The 19,799-nt window shown below is 39.0% G+C and overlaps 1 protein-coding gene across 2 annotated transcripts in view; it reads left to right on the top strand.

Moving 5' to 3' along the window:
- Positions 1 to 19,799, top strand: part of CCSER1 (coiled-coil serine rich protein 1) — a 1,059,536-nt gene that overhangs the window by 439,500 nt on the left and 600,237 nt on the right. The gene's annotated exons all lie outside the window — the stretch shown is intronic.

Here is a 19,799-nt window from a genome sequence, read left to right as displayed (position 1 = left end):
GATACAGTGTTTCTTGTCTCTTAGACAGTCATTCATCACATGTTTAACAATATTAACGGTCAAATCCAAGTAATACTCATTTGTAAATAATATAGAGAACAGAGAGAGACAAAAACAAATACAAACATTGCAAGTTCTACTCTTGTGAGACTGATTGAGTATAGGCTCCGAGTATTAATTGCAAAGGTTAACTGTTGGTAGCTTTGGTTATTAGATGACATAAGAACATAAGAAAGGCCGTACTGGGTCAGACCAAAGGTCCATCTAGCCCAGTATCCTGTCTACCGACAGTGGCCAATGCCAGGTGCCCCAGAGGGAGTGAACCTAACAGGCAATGATCAAGTGACAGATGACATTTGGAAATTTCTCAGTCCATGCAGAGCTTTCCAGAACTGTGACTTGTGCTACCTACTTATATTTGCATGCCTCTTGATATGGTCACAGTAAGTGATGGTGAGTCCTCCATGTACAATCAACTCCTTATAGGTCTTTGGAAACCAAGTTTCAAGCCAACATTAGCAAATTCAGACATGTGAGCTGTTAAACTAGGATGCAAATATACATATGGCCAACTTTTACACTGTCACTGTGTTACTATAACGTTGTATAAGCCTTGTCCATGTTTAGAAAAGTAATAATCTTTTTGTTATTTTACCTGTATGATTCCTAGCATGATGGGGTCCCAATACCTGACTGAGACATCTATGTGCTATTGTAATGCAAATAATTATTATTAATATACCGTTATAAATATAATAATAATAATTAATAATAACGGTAATGCAGGGAGTATTTCACATACAGATTTCTCTTCAACTGGTATAACCCTTTATATCTTCAAAAGATATGCCTACCCCTTGGGATTGTTTGAGTAAACATGCTTTCTTGTAATTAGGTTTATTAGCATTTTAATTATTTCTCACCTCAGGAAGAGTCCTTTAATGTTTTTACATAGTGAATTATCATATTTCCTTTAGACATAAGCTTAAGCCTACTATCATTTTTATACACAGTTATACTGTATTCTACTACAAGTTATGAGTAAAAAAATACTCACAAAATTATCTCAGCAAAAGATAAGGTACAACTTCAAGATGGCCCCTGCTTATTCCCACTGATGGGTATAGCATCTCCTAGGTTACTGTACTCCCTTTGGATAACTAATCTTAGTTTTTCCTCCTGTTTGTTCCTGTCCCCCACCCTCTTTATTCCATAACTTTAAATTTCCAAGTCTCATTGCTTCTTAACTCAATCTTGTTCACTTAATCTTCCTGATCTCCTTTCCCACCTCTTGAAATCAAAGTGGCCTTCTGCACATGCCTTTCTCTCATTTTTTTATTAAATATATAGGCTGCAAATGTGCTATGGCTCTCCTATCTTCTCAGAACTGTGAGTAAGAGGATAAATCCCAGTAGCAGAACAGGCAGTTCAGTACCAGGATTGCGCAGACTCCTGGATGGTTGGGGGAAAGGAGGAGCACTGTAGAGAAAATCAGAAGAAAAAAAAAGTCTACCTATATATGCTTTCTAACATTTTTTGAAAGCTAGGAATATGTGTAATATATATTTATAAACACAGAATGGGTGTGGAGTAATATCAGTAGTGTCACATACAGTGACTTTTTAATGTGAATATACATACCGTACCTTTTTTCTGAAGATAAACTAATTTGTATCATTTATATATCACAAGGTTGCTTCTGTTTTCGAGGTCTACTTTAGTTTTGTTCTCTTGATTTAGAATGTTACAATAACCATGCTGTTGGATTATTTCCTTGCATTTTTTTTTTGTTATTAATGATCTTAGCAAAACTCTTATAACTTTTCTTTTAATCTGCAGTCGTTAAACCATACGTTAGGGTTTCTGTATAATGGATTGCTTGATTAAGCATTGTTGTCATACTGCACTAATTTATATGGAATATGTGGGCTCAAAGGTGTTAACATAATTGAGACATTGTCCAACATTAAACAATTTTAAACAAGGTTCGGGTTTGGTATACAAACACCTCAGCCTGCTTAATACCATAACAGATACACTATGAAAAATCCTTTTAACCTTTTATTAAAGATATTGAAAAAAAGGAAAAGAGTTAAAGCATTTGACATGTAAAATATTAATTCAGGCTTTCATTTTAACCACATCCCTTGTTCCATTTCCCTTTAGCTGTGTTTTTTAGAAGGAGCCCCGTCCCCTGGTTTGACAGTGTTTTAGATGTTATCAAAGATGGTAATGACTGTCCTTTTGAATAAAAGAGAAGTTAAGTGAGATGGACTGGAGCTGCTGCTGTTAAAATCTGATCCCATTTCCTACAAGACAAAGCAAGACAAACATGCAAAATGGAATAACAAAGATAGAAAATGCAGCTTTTGTCATTGGTGTTGACTTTCACTTGCAATCTCACTGCTGGAGAAACACTGGCATCAGCCACTGTGAGACCTGGCAAACTTGTACCAGCATCAGGCTGATTAGGGCACTGCATTTAGCTGCCTTTTCTGGTCATCGGCTTACAGCAGTGTTGCAAAATATATAATCTTGGCTGGCTAAGCCAGATTCTTATTAGACAGAAGAAACAAAGGAAAGAGAAGAAATAAGGTTCAGAAGAAAAAGGACACAGCAGGGAAAGGATAGGGTGTGGGGGACAAAGTCTTACATCCCGGGTGGTGTTTGGGATTCAGCCAGAGCTGGGGAAGGTGGATGTGTCAGCTGGGTTCCTCTCTCTAGCCTGGACTGGTCAGGATATTTTTAGGATCAAGATGAAGGGGGTAAGGGTTCCAGGGGGGTGGCAGCCATGATCCTGAAGCTCACTCCACTGGCCAATTTTTCTCTCAAAGTCTTTTTATTTAGGGACCCCAAAAGGGAGTGATGGGTGGAATAGTCCATCTCTTCCTTATATTGTCTACCAATTAGGCCTAGTTTCCAGCACAGCAATTTTGATTCACGGATTTCTGGTTTCACACTATTCTTGTTGACCAAGCATGATCTTAAGACAGTCTTTCAGTTAAATCAGCAAGCCTCTTTGTTTGGACTAATTCAGTCTCTCTTTCTCGCTTTTTCACCTTTTCCCATCAACATTTCTTTTTATAGGTTATTGTGACATCTTATGAACTTACACTCACTTTTTACAGTTGAGCTCACAATTAGGCTAAATTTGTATGGCCAGTTATCATAACAGCACATACGCACATAACCCGTTGAAGCTATTAGTGAAATAAAAATCCATCAAATTTGTCAGATGCAGTACTGAAGTATCTGAGTATTTTTAAATGAGCATACTGTGAATTTTAAAAACAATTTCTGTGAAGCAAGTACTGTACTCTCCTGCAGTTAAATGCAATTTCTCTCGCTTTCAGCAAGAGTCTCTATAAAGCAGAGTCACTAGAAAACAATGTTCAATTAAAAGAGGTAATGCAGCAAAAGTTAAATCTATATTCCTTATAAGGGAAATTCAAGCCACCCAAAATTTGGTTTCTGTCAGTCTTGCCAGGTGCAAACTGAAATATTATATGTTTCATTATAAACCCGCATGTTTTACAAGTCTCTTAATTCAATTTAATAATAATAAAAAAAGAGGTTGGCTTCAATCTACAAGTAAAACACACCAATAACTAATCTGTAAAGGGTGTTGTTGTTCCTATTTTGCAGCTGAAGTAATCCATAGTAGAAGAAATGACACAGAAAGTGTATTCGTATTTATTGAACAACAAGTTAATTCAGTTAAAATATTAGGCACGTTATTCAATATAATGGTGGTTCTTAAGCATTGAGCACTATTCCCAAGGAACAGTTTCATTATAATCCACCAAAGTGTTATACTGACCGGAACAATATGGTGTTTTCCTGTTGCACTTGCTTACAGTGGAAGAACCTAAGAGATGTACAATAGTTTTGCCATAAATTGTGTGTGTGTGTGCATATAGTATATACTGGACTGGGCTGTAATTGTGTAATGCCCTGGGTTTAGCTTCTCATTAATCTTATCCTGAATAAGGAGATTAAACACATGGCAATAGCTAACAAGACTGCAACTGTTCTGGGATTTTTTTTTTTAAAGTAGGTGATTAGGAGTCATTCAGTTGAGGAAAGCTGACACCTTGCCCTCAGTAGACAGGCATTGAAAATGTCCATTAATAGATTCAACACGTTCCCACTATGTTTTTTCCCCCCAGCCATGTAGGGTCTATAAAGCAGGAAATCCCCTAGCACATCCAGAACTTCAGTGAACAAAGTAATCTGAAACTGGACCAGACAATATGTTGTGTGTATGCCCTCTTCTGTCATAAGGTTACCTTAACACAACCTTCTCAAAGACCTTATTCAGAGTATTAGTTTGGAGGCAGGGTTGAAGCTGGCAAAACTGTAAATATAATTGGATTTGACAGATATTAAGTGTTGTCTTAGATGTCTTGAATGTGCGTGGGGGGGGGCGCTATCAGCCATTCACTTGCGGGAACTGGCACCATATTTGCCCTCAAGAAAGAAATGAAAACCTCACTTGTGTGTATGAAGTCAAATATGAGTGTCTTGAATGAGTTTTAGCTGATGTTGCTCACTGATGTTGTGATTCTGCTAGGGGAGTTCCAATCTGTAATGTACAGTCTATAGAAAATCTAGTGAAGAAGTTCTGAGTCCTCTGAAGATTTGTAATGCATCCAGTTCAATAAAAAGCTACAGTAATAGGCCAGTAGGGCATTCAGTTGCTGTCTATCCCAAGTAAGGTATTTACATGTATTATTCTAAACAGAATAAAAAATGCAGTAGATTCAAGGTTATGACAAGAACAGGCAGGATTCAGACAGGAGAAATTGTATATAGATCAAATAGTATCCCCACGTATCATCGTAGAACTGTAAATGAAATAGCAGTCACTGCTTTATATGTATGTTATAAGTGTCCAAAAAGCCTTTGATACCGCAGATAAAACAGCTTTATGGAAGTTGCTATGCCTCTATGGAATCCCACAGAAATTTGTGAACATCATTCCAAGTTTTCTGTGAAAATATGACATGCCAAGTAATACACAACAGTGAACTGACGAAGCCATTCGACATTATTACAGACATCAGATAAGGATGTCTTATGTCACCCTTGATCTTTTTACAGGTAGTGAATTGAGTAATGAGCAAGAGCACAGAACAACCAAAGGGCATACAATGGACCAGGGGTAATCAATTATTTTTTGTCAAAGTCCAAATTTCTTGCTCAAGGTATAGTCGAGGTCCAGACTCCGGAGAAAATAATAAAAAAAAATCAACAATAATGATAATAATAATAAGTAAATTAAAAGATTGCGGGGTCTGTTCAAAAGTGTATGGCAGTCCGGATTTGGCCTGTGGTCCATCTATTGATTCTCCCTGCAATAGACTTTCACACAAGTTAGAGGACCTTGACTTTGCAGATTACATCAACTTGCAATCCCAGACCCACAGAGACATGCAAGTCAAAACAAATAATCTACAGGCCTATGCATGATTAGTAGGATGAAAATCAGCACTAAGAAAATTAAAACCATGACAATCAACACACAACAAGAAACACCAATAGCACTTTCTGTGACTGACATAGAAGAGGTTCAATGTTTCACATATCTCAGTATAATTGTATATACAATAGGTGGAATAGACAAAGACATTAAAACCAGAATAGTGAAAGCCAGATGTGCCTTTGTAACTTGAAAGCCAACATTGAGAAACAGAAATATTGCCCTCCAAACTAAAGTTCAAATATTTAACACCATTATAAAGCTGGTATTATGGTTTGGTGCTGAAATTAGAAGACTTACTAAGACCTTACTATCTAAACGCTACGTTTTTATAAAAAGCTGCCTAAGGCTTGGTCTACACTATTTACCTATATCGGTATAACTATGTCATTAAAGAGTGTTAAAACATCCACACCCCTGAGCAACAGAACAAAAATGGAGATGGCTAGGACATACTGTGACAGGGCATGCTCTTTTACCACTCTGGCGCCCCCTAGCAGCCCATGTGGGGTTAGCTCACCGCGTGGTCTGATGCCCCTTCCTGACGTTGCTCTAACTGTTGTCCCACTCACTTGCTCCATGGCCTGTCCCATGCTGTCAGAGCTGCAGTGCTTTTCTCTTCATGGCTCATCCCTCTGGCCAAGTCGCATTGAAGTTCCTCCCCTTCTGGGGTATTGTCAGAGTCTCCTTCCATACTGTCCCTGGCAGTCCCCAAATAGGCTTCCCTTAGCATGCCACTCCTGCAGTGGCCTGGAGTGGAGCCCAAGCCTGCCCTCTACACCAGATTCCAGTCCAGAGACCCAACTCTCCCAGCCTTTACAGCTCCTTCCCTGGACTGCTTCCTACACTGCCTATCACAGGCTTCTACTCTTTCCCCCTGGTATCAAGGAGTGTGACTGCAGGGCCTTTCCTCCCTGTTGCCAGCTTCCTGGCTTTATAGATGTCCCACCTGTTTCTGCCCAGATGAGCTTCATCCCCAGTTAAGCCTAATTATATCCTATTTCCCCTCCAGGTGCAGCCTATGGCGAACTGGCTTCTCTTGCCTATATTAACCCCTTGAGGGCTAGGGTGGCATGAATGCCCCATTACACATATGTGGAGGAAAGACAGGAGTTGGACTGTTTCATGTGGACTTTTCCACTTTACCATACATTACTTAGCTGACCACTGATTGGAGGACTGCCATTTGCTGTACTTGGAGCTGAACTTGAAGACCACTTTGATGATTATGAAAGTGCAGACTGTGGCTACCCTCTCATGCAGTGCTTTCAGTTGTAGGGAGAACATATGATGCCTGTTCTTCAGAAGCCACAAAGACTTCCTGCATTTTTATAGATTCAATGCAAGTTGATATTATCATCTATGTAGATCTTTATATTTTGAGTTTGGTCTAACTGAGTAATCAATTCTTTCCATGTACACTGTCAAAAAAGTGGAGATAGCAGAATTAGTTTTGCTTGTATAACCCACACACCTTCTGGGTGTGGTGTTCTGTCCCATCTAGTGGCACCAAGGCCACCTAGAGAGAGAGTTTAATGAGTCTGCTCTACAGTCTTAGCTAACAGCCAGTTGGTTTTTAGCTCATGTGGTAGAGCACACGTGCCAAAGGCAGCACGCAAGCTGATTTTCTTAGTGGCACTCACACTGCCCGGGTCCTGGCCACCAGTCCGGGGGTTCTGCATTTTAATTTAATTTTAAATGAAGCTGCTTAAACATTTTAAAAACCTTATTTACTTTACATACAACAATAGTTTAGTTATATATTATAGACTTATAGAAAGAGACCTTCTAAAAACTTTAAAATGTATTACTGGCACGCGGAACCTTAAATTAGAGTGAATAAATGAAGACTCGGCACACCACTTCTGAAAGGTTGCCGACCCCTGTGGTAGAGGCTCATGCACTAAGCTCCAGAGGTCCCAGGTTGGATCCCGCCCGCTGATGACCGGGGTCTGTCGGCATTACACTTGCAGTCTCTATATCTGAGCCTCTTGGAAGGGCATTCTTAGTGGAATATCCTCACCCATGTAATGTGCTCATCCCAGCTGAAGATGTTTGTTTAGGTTTTTCCCTAGGGAGAGGGAGTTGTTAGTGCAGTAATGAGTATGGAGAGAGTATAAATGGTTTCGGGAGAGGGAATCCATTTAGTTAATAGTACTGAGTTGTTTTAGATTTCAAACATACTGTAGGCTTAGCACTTGTTGGATGAATTGGGTACTTCTCAAGGTGAGTAAAGTGGGCATAATCTTGCCTATATTTATGGTAGGTTAAATTTAGGTAGGTAAGTTAATTACATTAGATAGGTTAAGTTTTCTTGCATTCTTTATACGGCATACACATTATCTACTGTATAATAATTCCCATTGTTTTAGTGATAGTTTTTAATAAGACTGTCAAGGTGGGTTTAGTAGCTGATCCAGCTAATTAAGATAACATGGTATCTCCATATTCTGTGATTGTTTCATTTAGATGGTAAATTCTTCAGATCAGGGACTATGTCTCTTTCCTAACTTTGCAAAGCACCATGTAGTGTTCTGCAGGTACACAAATATTTGTTAATTACAACAATAATAAAATCAGTAGGAAAGCTGCTCTAGATTTACATATTACGTTTTTTTCAAAGCATTATTTATTTTACTAGGGAAAAGCTTTTGGTTCTTTTTGGCTCTGATAAAGAATCAATCTTTGCAATATGATTTTTTTAGTTTTTGTTTGAAGGAGGAGTACTTTGAAAAACTATGCCAAAGCCCAGAGGAAGGCAGTGTGACTTAGAGGACAGAGCGCTGGACTGGGACTCAAGAAACCTGGATGCTATTCCCAGCTTTCCCACTGGTCTGCTGGATGACTCTGGGGAAGACACTTCACCTCTTTCTCAATTTCTCCATCTGTAAAATAATGATACTGAGCTCCTCTGTAAAGTGCTTTGAGATCTACTGATAAAAATGCACTCTAAGATCTAGGTAGTATTATGATTGATGTTGTTTGAAATACTTTGCAGGCGAATGGCAAGTGGGCTTTCACTGGACAGTCCATTACTAAGAAAATTTGAGGTAGACTTAAAATATGGTTTTCAAATACATTAAGAATCCCCTACAGTCAGTTGTTACAGCTATTATGTTTACTTACATTGTCCATTAGCAACTTAAGAAGCAATTGTAAGGTTATTTCAGTGTAAAGCACTGCAGGTTTCCTTTTTAAACTACCTTTGTAATTAATCAGTGTAGCATTGCTGATTTATTCAACAACTCTGCATTGAATGCAGTCAGCTTTATCAAGTAATTCATGCTGGAAATTGGTAATTCCTTCATTTCATAGTGTATTAACATGCATTTCATATAAGTGTAAATTTAAATAAATAATAATTTTTTTTTTACCAGATGTATCATTGGGATTTAACTTTATCTCTTTAAATTGCTGTTTGCATGGAAATGTATGTTTGGCAGTCACTCTCGCCTCTCCCCCTCCCCCAGGCCCCCGAACACTTAAACAATCAAAAACTGAATATCTTATTGACACACTTTGTTGATGTGCAATTTAAAAATGTTGGGAGTTTTTGGCTACTGCAAATGTTTTATTTTGGTGGCAAAGATATTCCACATTAAGATTTAAGATTCCATTTAAAGCTAAGTAACACTGCTAAAGAAAATCAGTCTTTGTGGTTTTGCTAGAACTTTGCAATGTATAAGAAATGTATGTTTTTGCAAGGTCGTATATTGTAAGCTCTTTGGGGCAAACACCATGGCTACCTTCTTGGTACCTAGCACAACTCTAATCCTGAGGCCTCTCTATCATAATACTAATGATATCAATCCATCTATAATAAACATTTCATGAAAATCTCTTTGTACAGTTTTGACCCCAAAAGAAACAACCTAATGGTTTCAGTGTGTATACCAAAGTTAGGAAATTCTGGAAATGCTAACAAGTAAACTATGAAAATTGTTTATGACGCTCCAGTGGGGATGGGGACCATTTTCATAACAGTGTGATTGAACAGGAAGGAGGTGCATATAACTTCAGTTCATTTAGAATCTTATCTGTGGGTGTGTCTACACAGCAAAGAAAAACCCGGGGCTGGTCTGCCAGACGACTTGGGCTTGCAGCACTTGTTTTATTGCTATATAGATTTTCGGGCTGGAGCTGGAGCACGGGTTCTAGGACCTGCAGGGTGGGAAGGATCCCAGGGCTCAGGCTCCAGCCCAAGCCCCGAAATCTACATAGCAATGAAACCAAGGCCGGCTCCAGGCACCAGCCTACCAGGCATGTGCTTGGGGCAGCACCTGGAGGGGGGCGGCGCTCAGGCCCGAGAGCAGGGCCGCGACTGGGCTTGCCGCCCTCCCCACGGCGCTCCAGCCAGTCGGGGAGAGCGGGGCCGCGGCCGGGCTCGGCGCCCTCCCCTGCCGCACTCCCCGGCGGGGGGGGGGGGGGGGGGGTCGGGCGCGGAGCCGGCCCTGAATGAAACAGCCCCACAGCCCATGCACTGTGAGCCAAGTCGGTTGGCAGGCGCCAGCTACGGGTTTTGCTGTGTAAAAATGCTATGGTATTTTTATAGATTGGGTTAAACCTCTTTGAAACTGTTGAATGTAACAGTCACTCTTCATTCCCTTCAAATATAAGAATCAATGGCAATCTCCAGATCAAAGCATCAGTGTTACTGCCCAAAACAAAAGTACCTTTCTGAGACCTTGGTTACACTTGCAGCTGTACAGTGCTGTGAGGTAAACCTGTCTTCGTACAGCTGAGTAGGGAAAAGCGCTGCAGTCTGTCCACACTGACAGCTGCCAGCACAGTGGCGTGGCCACACTTGCAACATTTGCAGCTGTGTTGGGAGCGGTGCATTATGGGCAGGTATCCGAGGGGGGGTGGGGGTGGGAGGTGTTGTGGGGGGGGGGGGGGGGGGGGTGTCAGGGAGTGTGGGGGGAGAGAGAGAGAGAGAGTGCTTTTTGGAGCATGTCAGCTCTCTATTTTGCAAGTTCCGAACTCCCGGCCCCCTGCTCATTCATTCACTCACTCAAAGCAAGCTGCAATCTGTTCGCTTTTTCTCTGTTGTATGAGCTTTGAAACCGGCACGTCCGCATTCCTGCAGCCGGTCACAACAATGGAGAGGATTAGCCACTTGCCAAGATGATTAGTACCGCTGCAAGAGTTTACACTCACACCCGTGAGTCATAACCACTCTGCTGCAGCTGTTATTCCTCTCGGAGATGTGGAGTACCTGCAGCGGTGTACCCAGGGAGATACAGCGCTGTAAGTGTCCTGCCAGTGTGGACAGGGAGTGAGTTACAGCGCTGGAGGAGGCTTTACAGTACTGTAACTTGCAAGTGTAGCCAAGGCCTGAGACCTAAAGAAGAGATCTGTGTAAGCTCAAAAGCTTGTCTTTCTCACCAACAGAAGTGGTCTGATAAAAGATACTACCTCACCCACCTTGTCTCTGCTGAACAAAGGCAGGTCAGAAGGTCACTCAGGAATTTCAACTGTGTGGGTGGAGAGTGTGGCTGGATTTTGTTTTGGGTAGAAGTGTGAATGGGAGAGAAGCAAGAGAGACAGCACAGAGAAACAAACACAAAAGGAGAAGGAAGCTATAGCCAGAGCCTGGGGGAGGTTTAGAGGCAGGTTTGGTATCTGGTGCGCTGGGTAAGAGAGGCTTGGGGCAAGGAAACAGCCTCCGGTTGTTTGATTCCTCCTGAGTTCAGGGGAAACAGGACTTTATTCATTCTTTGTAAATAAACAAGACTGCATCAACGATACCTGGCTCCATCTTCAATTTTTCCTCACAACTGGAATGGCCTACACGATCCCACATTTTTGATTAGCTGCTCAGGTCAAAAAGGATACCAATACTTTCTTAAATTAATCCAGAAAGTTCTGGAAAGGCTTTCAAGATAAGGAGTACGAAGGAGCAGAACATAATCATATATTTGTATCCTAACTCTTTAGGGATTTGGTGGCCTTGCTCCAAGTGAAAACACTAAGACTTTAATGCTGAAAAATTAAAGGACTCTCCCTTTTCCACTACACTCATGACCTCTACCTGCTTGTTCTTCCAGCACCTTTCCTGTCCTGGTGGTTAGTCTTAGGCCTGGTCTTCAGTAAAAATTTAAGTTGTCCCAGCTCTGTGCTCAGGGGTGTGATAAATCCACTCCTCGAGCGGCATAGTTAAGCCGACCTAACCTTCAGTGTAGAAAGTGCTAGGTTGACTGTAGCCAAGCTACTGGCTCTAAAGGAGGTAGATTACTTACACCGATGGGAGAACTCCTCCTGTCGCATAGGTGGTGTCTACACTGAAGTGCTACAGTGGTGCAACTGCAGTGCTGGCACTGTGCTGCTGTAGCCTTTCAGGTGTAGACAAGCCCATAGTGGAATAGCCAGCACCAACGGCTGAGTCCTTTCCTTTGTCTGTGGCATGATTGCAACCAGACCGTCATTCCTATGGGACTCATCCCAAAAGACTCCTTGCCCTAGTGCACATGGGCACAGCGAAGCAGGGGTTGTATCCGTTATGTAGTCCTTTCTATATGCAGTTAACAAAGTTCCCTGGTTTATTTCTTCCCTGGGTTATGGTATTTGACTTCTCCTTTGCTACAAAGGATGAGATACCATTTTCTGTAAAATAACGTATGATACAGAGCTACACTGCAGATCAGCAAGCTTGCATGACCTGTTGCCACAGCCTCCTCAACAGCAGGCTGGTCTTATTAGCACTTTGCTGATCAGCATTAAAAATATCTGCCCCATTAATATATAATGTCCCACCATCATTAGTCCTGTGCAATTGTCTGTGATAAATTCGTGATTGAAGACCATAAAATTATAAAAGCTACAAAATGAAAACATTTTCCCATTTACTGCTTTTGTGGGCTTGATCAATTGCCGCAGGCCAGTCAACTTAATCCCACCTGACCCTCCTTGGCAATAGAGCTGATCACACCAATTACATTTTCTGATAGGTCTGCATATACCAAAGATTGCTATGCAAAATAATAATCAAGCAGTGGAAGAAATTCAGAACATGTGTAAAAGTCTACAGGAGGAATTGATTATACTCAATTGCTAGAGAGAGATTGTGAGTAATTTTGAGCTAAATGATGTATTTGGTGATGGTGGTGGATAGAAATGTCACTGATAATGATTACGACAAAATTTAATAATGCTAAAGATAACAAGACCCTTAATGAGTTATCCAATTCTGTTAACAAAAAGAATGAGAAAATAGAAGTGGGATGAAGTAAGGGCACTAAGACAGAAGTTCCTGACCCAAGATATTCTGTAATTGAATCTCCTAACACTTTAATTGGATTTTAAGAATTAAAATGTCAAGTTGTCAAACATAATTTTATTATTTGTAAAGAAGCACTGCACATGATCATCTTGACATCTGGTCAGTTTCAAAAACTGAGTTACAAGTAGTTTGCCAACTTTTGTGGTTTCACAGTCACATTCATCTTGTTTGTTTGTTTTTTTAAATGTTTTTCTGTCCCCTTTTGCTGTGTGTGAAAGACCTACAGAGACAGCGTAAACTGATTACAGAGAGGGGATCAATGAAACTGATTATTCACAAAGTGTTGCAAGAAACTTGTGTACAGGAAGAGTGGTAACTTGAGAGAAAAAGATGGGGGCACGTTTTCTGATGGAGGATCCCCGCTTGTGTGCCTGTTGTTGCACAAACAATACATTTGTGTATGTGTCTGGGTGTTAAACTGCTTAATTGTTTTATATTCATTAGGAAGCAGATTCAACAAAATTAAGATTAATCACTTAACCAATGGATTGTCCCTTAATATTCTGTCCTCAGATCAGGCAGAATGTATGAAACAAGCCCTAATACAATTATGAGAGAAATTCATACTGTATATGACCTGAATTCTGGCAAAGAACTGTGTTGCAGATTTCCATAAAACTTTCTCTCACAGCTCTTCACTTTATTTTGGGGAAAAAGTATTCACTGAAGTATTGCAGAAAGGGATCACTGCCCAGGTTCTGAGGACAGTGTTGATCACCTAATTGTGAAGAGAAACAAGGATGGGAAAACTGCAGAGATCCTATTCCTGAAGAGATCTTTCTGAATACAAAATGTACAAATATTACCAAAATAATAGCTACAAATCAATACAGTGTGACCCACGTGCTAATTCATGAAGATCAAAAGACCAAGTGGGTTTTATGAAAGAGGGGTACTGATTTTCAATGACAACAACAACAACTTCCCATCTAACCCCAAAAGCGCAGATGTCTGGGCCCCAATCTGTACCCATGTTTATAACTGCCCCATGTCTTTTTTATATAGGATCGTGTGGCCTTATCATAAGGTAAATTTATGTAAGCTTGGTCTTTGAGTACTTTTTCCTCATATGCATAATTATTCTGTGTGACTCAGCTTTGGCTTCAATTCTGACAAGAGAACTCCTGCACTTAGGGCCACATCTTAAACTGATGCAAATTGGTGTAGGTTGACTCAAGTCAATAAAGTTATGCCAATTTACCCCAGCTGAGGACCTGACCCCACGGGGGAGAGGTACTTTGTAGTTGTGCATCCTTCCCTCTGCCTACTTTTTAACATCTCTCATGAATTTCTGCTACATCAAGAGCAATGATGGAATGATTATTAATAAGGAATTAAACATTCAGTCCACGTGTAAGTGTGTTTTATAATTGGAGAACCTTCCTTTCATTTCCCCACTTCTTTACTCAATAAAGAACATTTGGCAAACTGTCAGGTGAAATCTAATCTCATCTAATGTACATGTCTAAGAGACAGGATACCTCATTTTATCAATACTGACCATTTCAACGCTGTATGAAGATAACCTGTCTAGGAATAAAGATATGCTCAAACCTAGCTGCCATTTGTGTAAGTAGACTCTGAACACCTCATAAAATAGTTAAACAAGGATACAGCAAGATAGCAACTACTTCCCTTATCTCTTCAGCAAGAAAGAGAGAGCTAAAATGAACATCTACCCAAGGATCACTTGTATTTACAAGCAGTTCTGTTTTGCTCTTTTGCTTTTGAACAAAATTACTATTCAATTTATATGGGAGAAAAAAGCAACTGTGACTCTCATGTGTAATGTGTATAATCAATCAATCAATCAATAAAATGTTTAAAAGCATGCTCTATTGAGAGCATGGGACTCCCACATCTCTATTGCTATTATGTACCTTTCCATATTACCTCTCTGGTGAAGCTGGTCATCCCCTCTGGCTTTACCTATGCACCATCTTGGCTCAGTATTAAAACAAATATTAAAGCTCACTTGAGTGCATTTCATATCTTCACTCTACCTGTTTTTTGTTTTTTTTCCCTGAAGCCATTGGAAAAGGACTGTGCTGTGCATGACAAGGAGGCATTGAGGGGAAGTACAGCAGTTAGAATTTTGCCCCAACTTCAAGACACCTTTAGAACTCTGTTGAAGACGGAACAAGATAACTCATACAGAAACCTGTCCTGAGATTAGTGAAGTAGAGAAAGAAGAAGAAGGGTCTCTAGTTTTCTCCTAACCATCCTAGATCTAAAAAGCCTGCTTAAATCAACAGCCCATGTTCTCCAAGGCCTATATCTCTGTAATAGGAATTGCACAAAGTGGTGACAAGCCTCACCCTGTGTGATCAGGCTTCATTGTGAATCCAGTTGCCTATGGCAAAGGAAAGAACATTACTCCCAATTTCCAACCTCCATGGGGTTAGAAAACCTAACTGCCATCTCCTCTCCTTCATGTCCTGACCTCACAGCTGGGTCAGATGGCCCGCAACTCTTCTTCAATTGCTAAACACTTGCAAAATCTGCAAATTGCTCGTGTAAGCAGCTACGGAGCAACTCATGCTTTCCAAATAAGAACAAAGTAATATATGCTGAAAAAACAGTCAGGTGGGTATGGTTGTCTTACAGATAAAGATGTATTCTAGGATAAAATATTTTCCTCTTTTTCATTTGTTCACAACAACAACAAAAACTAACACTTCCATGTAGCTCTTCCAGTCCACTAAATAAATAAACAAATATGCAATCAGATCGGACCTTGCTGCCTATCATGAAATAATCCACAGAAATTCATACCAGCATATTTGGAAATGAGTCATTTTGCTGTGATTACTTACAGTTGATGTGTAAACTGAGTGCACACTCAGCAGCTGGGGAAGGAAAAATAAAAGTTCCAGCTACAAGACACTTTGTTGGTATGGTTAGGGATTTCTTTTTGTCCAAAAACAAAACTCAAAACCAGAAAACATCAACTCAGACTACTGGGTAATAACAACCTGAGACCAGTCCTGCTTCAGCCAACTTGGAAGACAGAGTTTACACTCTTCTTTGGATGGTAGCTTTCTTTATATCAGCTTCCCCCATTCCTTTTATAACCCTGCCCAGATCAGCCATGTGAAAGGTAAGAACCCCTTACAAGGTGAACCACATTTTCACCTGGTCACACAGTTCAACTGATTACAACAGCACCTCACCCCACTAACCACTGCTTTAAAGGGAAGTGGAAAAAATAACTGTTACACATCAGGAACTGAGAAATTTATGGCAAAATGTTAGACAACTCTAGTTCATCATCCTGGCCGTTATTTCCAAACAATATACACAGCAGGTTTTATTGGACACAAGAATGTCTTTTGTTTGTGTTTTTTTAAAGGGTGGGGGGACTTATAGACCCTAGCATATGGTGCTTAGGCCAAAAAGTATCACTCTACAGCACATTCTGTCCTCCTGTTGCAAATTACGCAATTAGTGGAATGATATTGAAGTTACACTTTATAGTAAATTCCACTTATAAATAATCTATAAAGGGTTAATAAATTGTTAATGGACATTTGGTTAAATGGCTAATCAATGTTTAAAGATTCTTATACTGTCCAACAGTCAACAGGTTGTTAATAACCATATTAAGCTTATTCTATTGATGTGCTTATAACTATCTACCTGTACGAGCCACTCATGTCTGTAACATGCTTATAGTATCTGTTAATTATTTATTAACCATGTATAAATATAACCTGAATATATAAAATGTGTCCAGTGTGTTTAAAGGCACTTCCAAAATTCTAACGTTAGGTGCATTTGGCAAGCTAATATTTCCCAACACTGATCAGATATGGCTTTCTATTTCTGGAGAAATCATCGAACTCTCCTTCCTATACAAATTGGCTGAATGAATTATCCACCACAGCACCGATGGAAAAAAATATTAGGAATGAACAGCTGTAAAAAAATACAGTAGGATCTAGGCACACATGAAAAAAACTGCATTCCTTAGCCTTAATTTTGCCAGTTCAAGCTTGTAATTCTCATACACATAGTGTTGTGGGGTTTTTTGTTTGTTTTTGCTTATTGCTACATACAACATATCTTAATTCAGGTTAATGAAATAGTGTAAAAATCACATTCAGTTCATATTAAGTTAGCTAAAATCTTATTTTGAAACATATTAATGAGATGGACTGGTCACTGTTTATGTACTATCAGTATAAAAATCAGTAAAAAGATGATTGGAAGTGAGTAGGAATAAAAACATCCCCAAGTGTATTGCACTTGTCTAAAGGACTTTGCCTGAATCTAGTTATAGCCAGTTATACGTCCTTTTTAGCCATCTAAAACTACCAAAACATAGATTGATGAGCAGCTAAAATTGACAACAGTGTCAATATTATCCAGACTCATTTGGAGGAAATGCTACTATGGTCAACAGTTAATCAAATTGGCTCTGTGCTCCCCCAAGTGTTTGACAGTTTTGGAATGGCCAGACTTAATGTTCAAATAAGAATCTACAATAAATCACAATGAAAATATTAGTGATCACACAAACATCTCTGTAAAAATGATCAACTATCTCCCACATTTGTTGGATATTCCGTGGTTTTCATTAAGGGTCTCATCCAAAGCTCACTGAAGTCAATGACTTCTTTTCCATTGACTTCAGTAGACTTTGGATTGGGCCCTAAATGAATAATAAAAAAATATAATTCCATACAGTGATGCCAAATTAACATATTTCCATAGTTTCTACCAATATTACTGTATCTCTCTCTCTCTCTCTTCATATGTTTGTGCATGAGTGAGTGAGAGAGAGAGAGACAGTGGTCAGCTATAATTCAACTATAGGTGAGGCTACTAGCTTGGCCTACTATATATACATTTATATATGTGTTTATGCATAATGTGTATGCATGTGTGTGTATATATATATAGAGAGAGATGTACATGTAGATAATGTATGTGTGTGTATATAGATAGGTAAATAATTAGCACACATTTCTTTATAGAAATAGAAATTAATGGAGATATCCCATCTCCTAGAACTGGAAGGGACCTTGAAAGGTCATCGAGTCCAGCCCCCTGCCTTCACTAGCAGGACCAAGTACTGATTTTGCCCCAGATCCCCAAGTGGCCCCCTCAAGGATTGAACTCACAACCCTGGGTTTAGCAGGCCAATGCTCAAACCACTGAGCTATCCCTCCCCCCCAGTATTAATTAATTTTAATTAATTAAAATATAATAATTAATTATAATTATCTATTATAATTAAATAGATCACTGTAAAAAGAATCCTGACCCCTTTTAGTTTTGATATTTTCATTATATCATTTCATACTGAACAGTCCTTGTATTTCCAAAATGCATTTGAGAATACACATCTAAATATACATCTAAACCGAACTGTTATATACTGATCTTTCCCACAGAATTTCATTTAATCTATCATTGTCAACTGATCTTTCCAATGTCTACAAATGTCTATATAGTATATGACTTCCCACCTCCAGGGTTAATAGCATCTACTTTTCACAGTACTTAGTTATTCCTTTCATTATTGAGGTGTCATTAAGTTTTCCCAGTGTAGGTTTCGTTGGTATATTTTGTCTGACAGTTTATCCTATTACATCACTTACTTCATAGTGAATTTTGCCAATACAATTTAATGTCTGGAAGTTGCCATATCATATATTTAAAAGATACATCTCCAGATCACTTTCTCTTATTCTTATTCTAAACATGCTTCATGGAGTCCAGTGCAACATATTAGTCCCAAAATAATTATGTAAAGTTTGCATCTTGGAAGTATTTGTAATTTAATTATGCTGTACTGTTTAGATAAATTATTCTTTGCCAGTATCTTGCACCTCTAATCACGTTAGGGAGTTTCAGTAATCTTCCTCCTTATCAACCAGAAAGTTAAGAGTTCACTGACTGTATTATTTTCATTGTTTATATTTATGACAAATTTACATGTAACTGAATATTTCAAAAGTACATCCATTCTGTTTATGTCCTTCTCTGGCCATAGGTTTGCCCATCCTGTTCAGAAATGCCCACAATTTTAACTGTATTTTCTGCATTTTTGTTAACATCTGTCACTGATACAGCATCTTACAAAGTATTGTACTTTTAAAAAGTGAGCTGTGTTAAAAACTAATTCTTTGACATACAAATCAAAATATAATCTGATTTGATTTAAATTAGGAAGATTAATTTAATACCAGATAATGTGTAAAATATTTCCCTACAAGAGCATATAATACTTTGTCATAAAATGACTTTACAATTTACATTATAATTGCCTTGCTTATCTTCATATATTATAATTGTGTATAACATGTAAAACACTCCTTTATATAGTCATTATTTATTACATTTTGAAGTTACATCTTAATATATGGCAAAATTTGATAATCATCAACATCCTTCCCCTACAATTAGTTTACATATATTTCCAGATGCACACACTGCAGAGGATCATACTGAGACAATTCTTCATGAGGGCCTTGGCATCAGACAGGAACACCAAAGGAAATATCAGTGCAAAAGCAATTCCTGAATGGTTCAGCAAGCTTGACCTAAATACTGTCTCTCTAATATTTTCTGCTATGTTATTTAATTTTCCCTTATTTTCAAATTATTTTACACTACCCTTAAATGTTTAATGCTCAGTGTACTCCATTGCAACTGCAGTGTACCTCTATTGTTCAATTATCATGCAGCTTGAATTTCTTGCCATGGTATGACATGCACCCAGACAAAGAAGGGGAGATTGAAAAAAGATGTAAAGACATGAATAAGACCAAAATGGTGGATTGATCACTAATTGTACATGATCAAAACACTTTTTCCTGGAAGGCCAGTTGTTCAAGCTAGTCTAGCCCCTTGACAGGCCTGCTTGTGCATTTGCTGAGACATAATTTTCCTGACACTGACCTTGCTAATATTGCAGGAATCCTATTTTCACTAAGATTAACAGCCTCTCTGCAGCTAGACACTTGTATGCTTTATTTCCTTTTTTTGGATCATCTTGTCATCTGTCTTACTGTCTCTCTCTCTCTCTCT

The sequence above is a fragment of the Terrapene carolina genome, unplaced genomic scaffold, assembly GCF_002925995.2.
Source record: "Terrapene carolina triunguis isolate 2854851 unplaced genomic scaffold, T_m_triunguis-2.0 Scaffold789, whole genome shotgun sequence".
NCBI classification, from domain to species: domain Eukaryota; kingdom Metazoa; phylum Chordata; order Testudines; family Emydidae; genus Terrapene; species Terrapene triunguis.
This window is presented reverse-complemented; position numbering and strand designations above follow the sequence as displayed.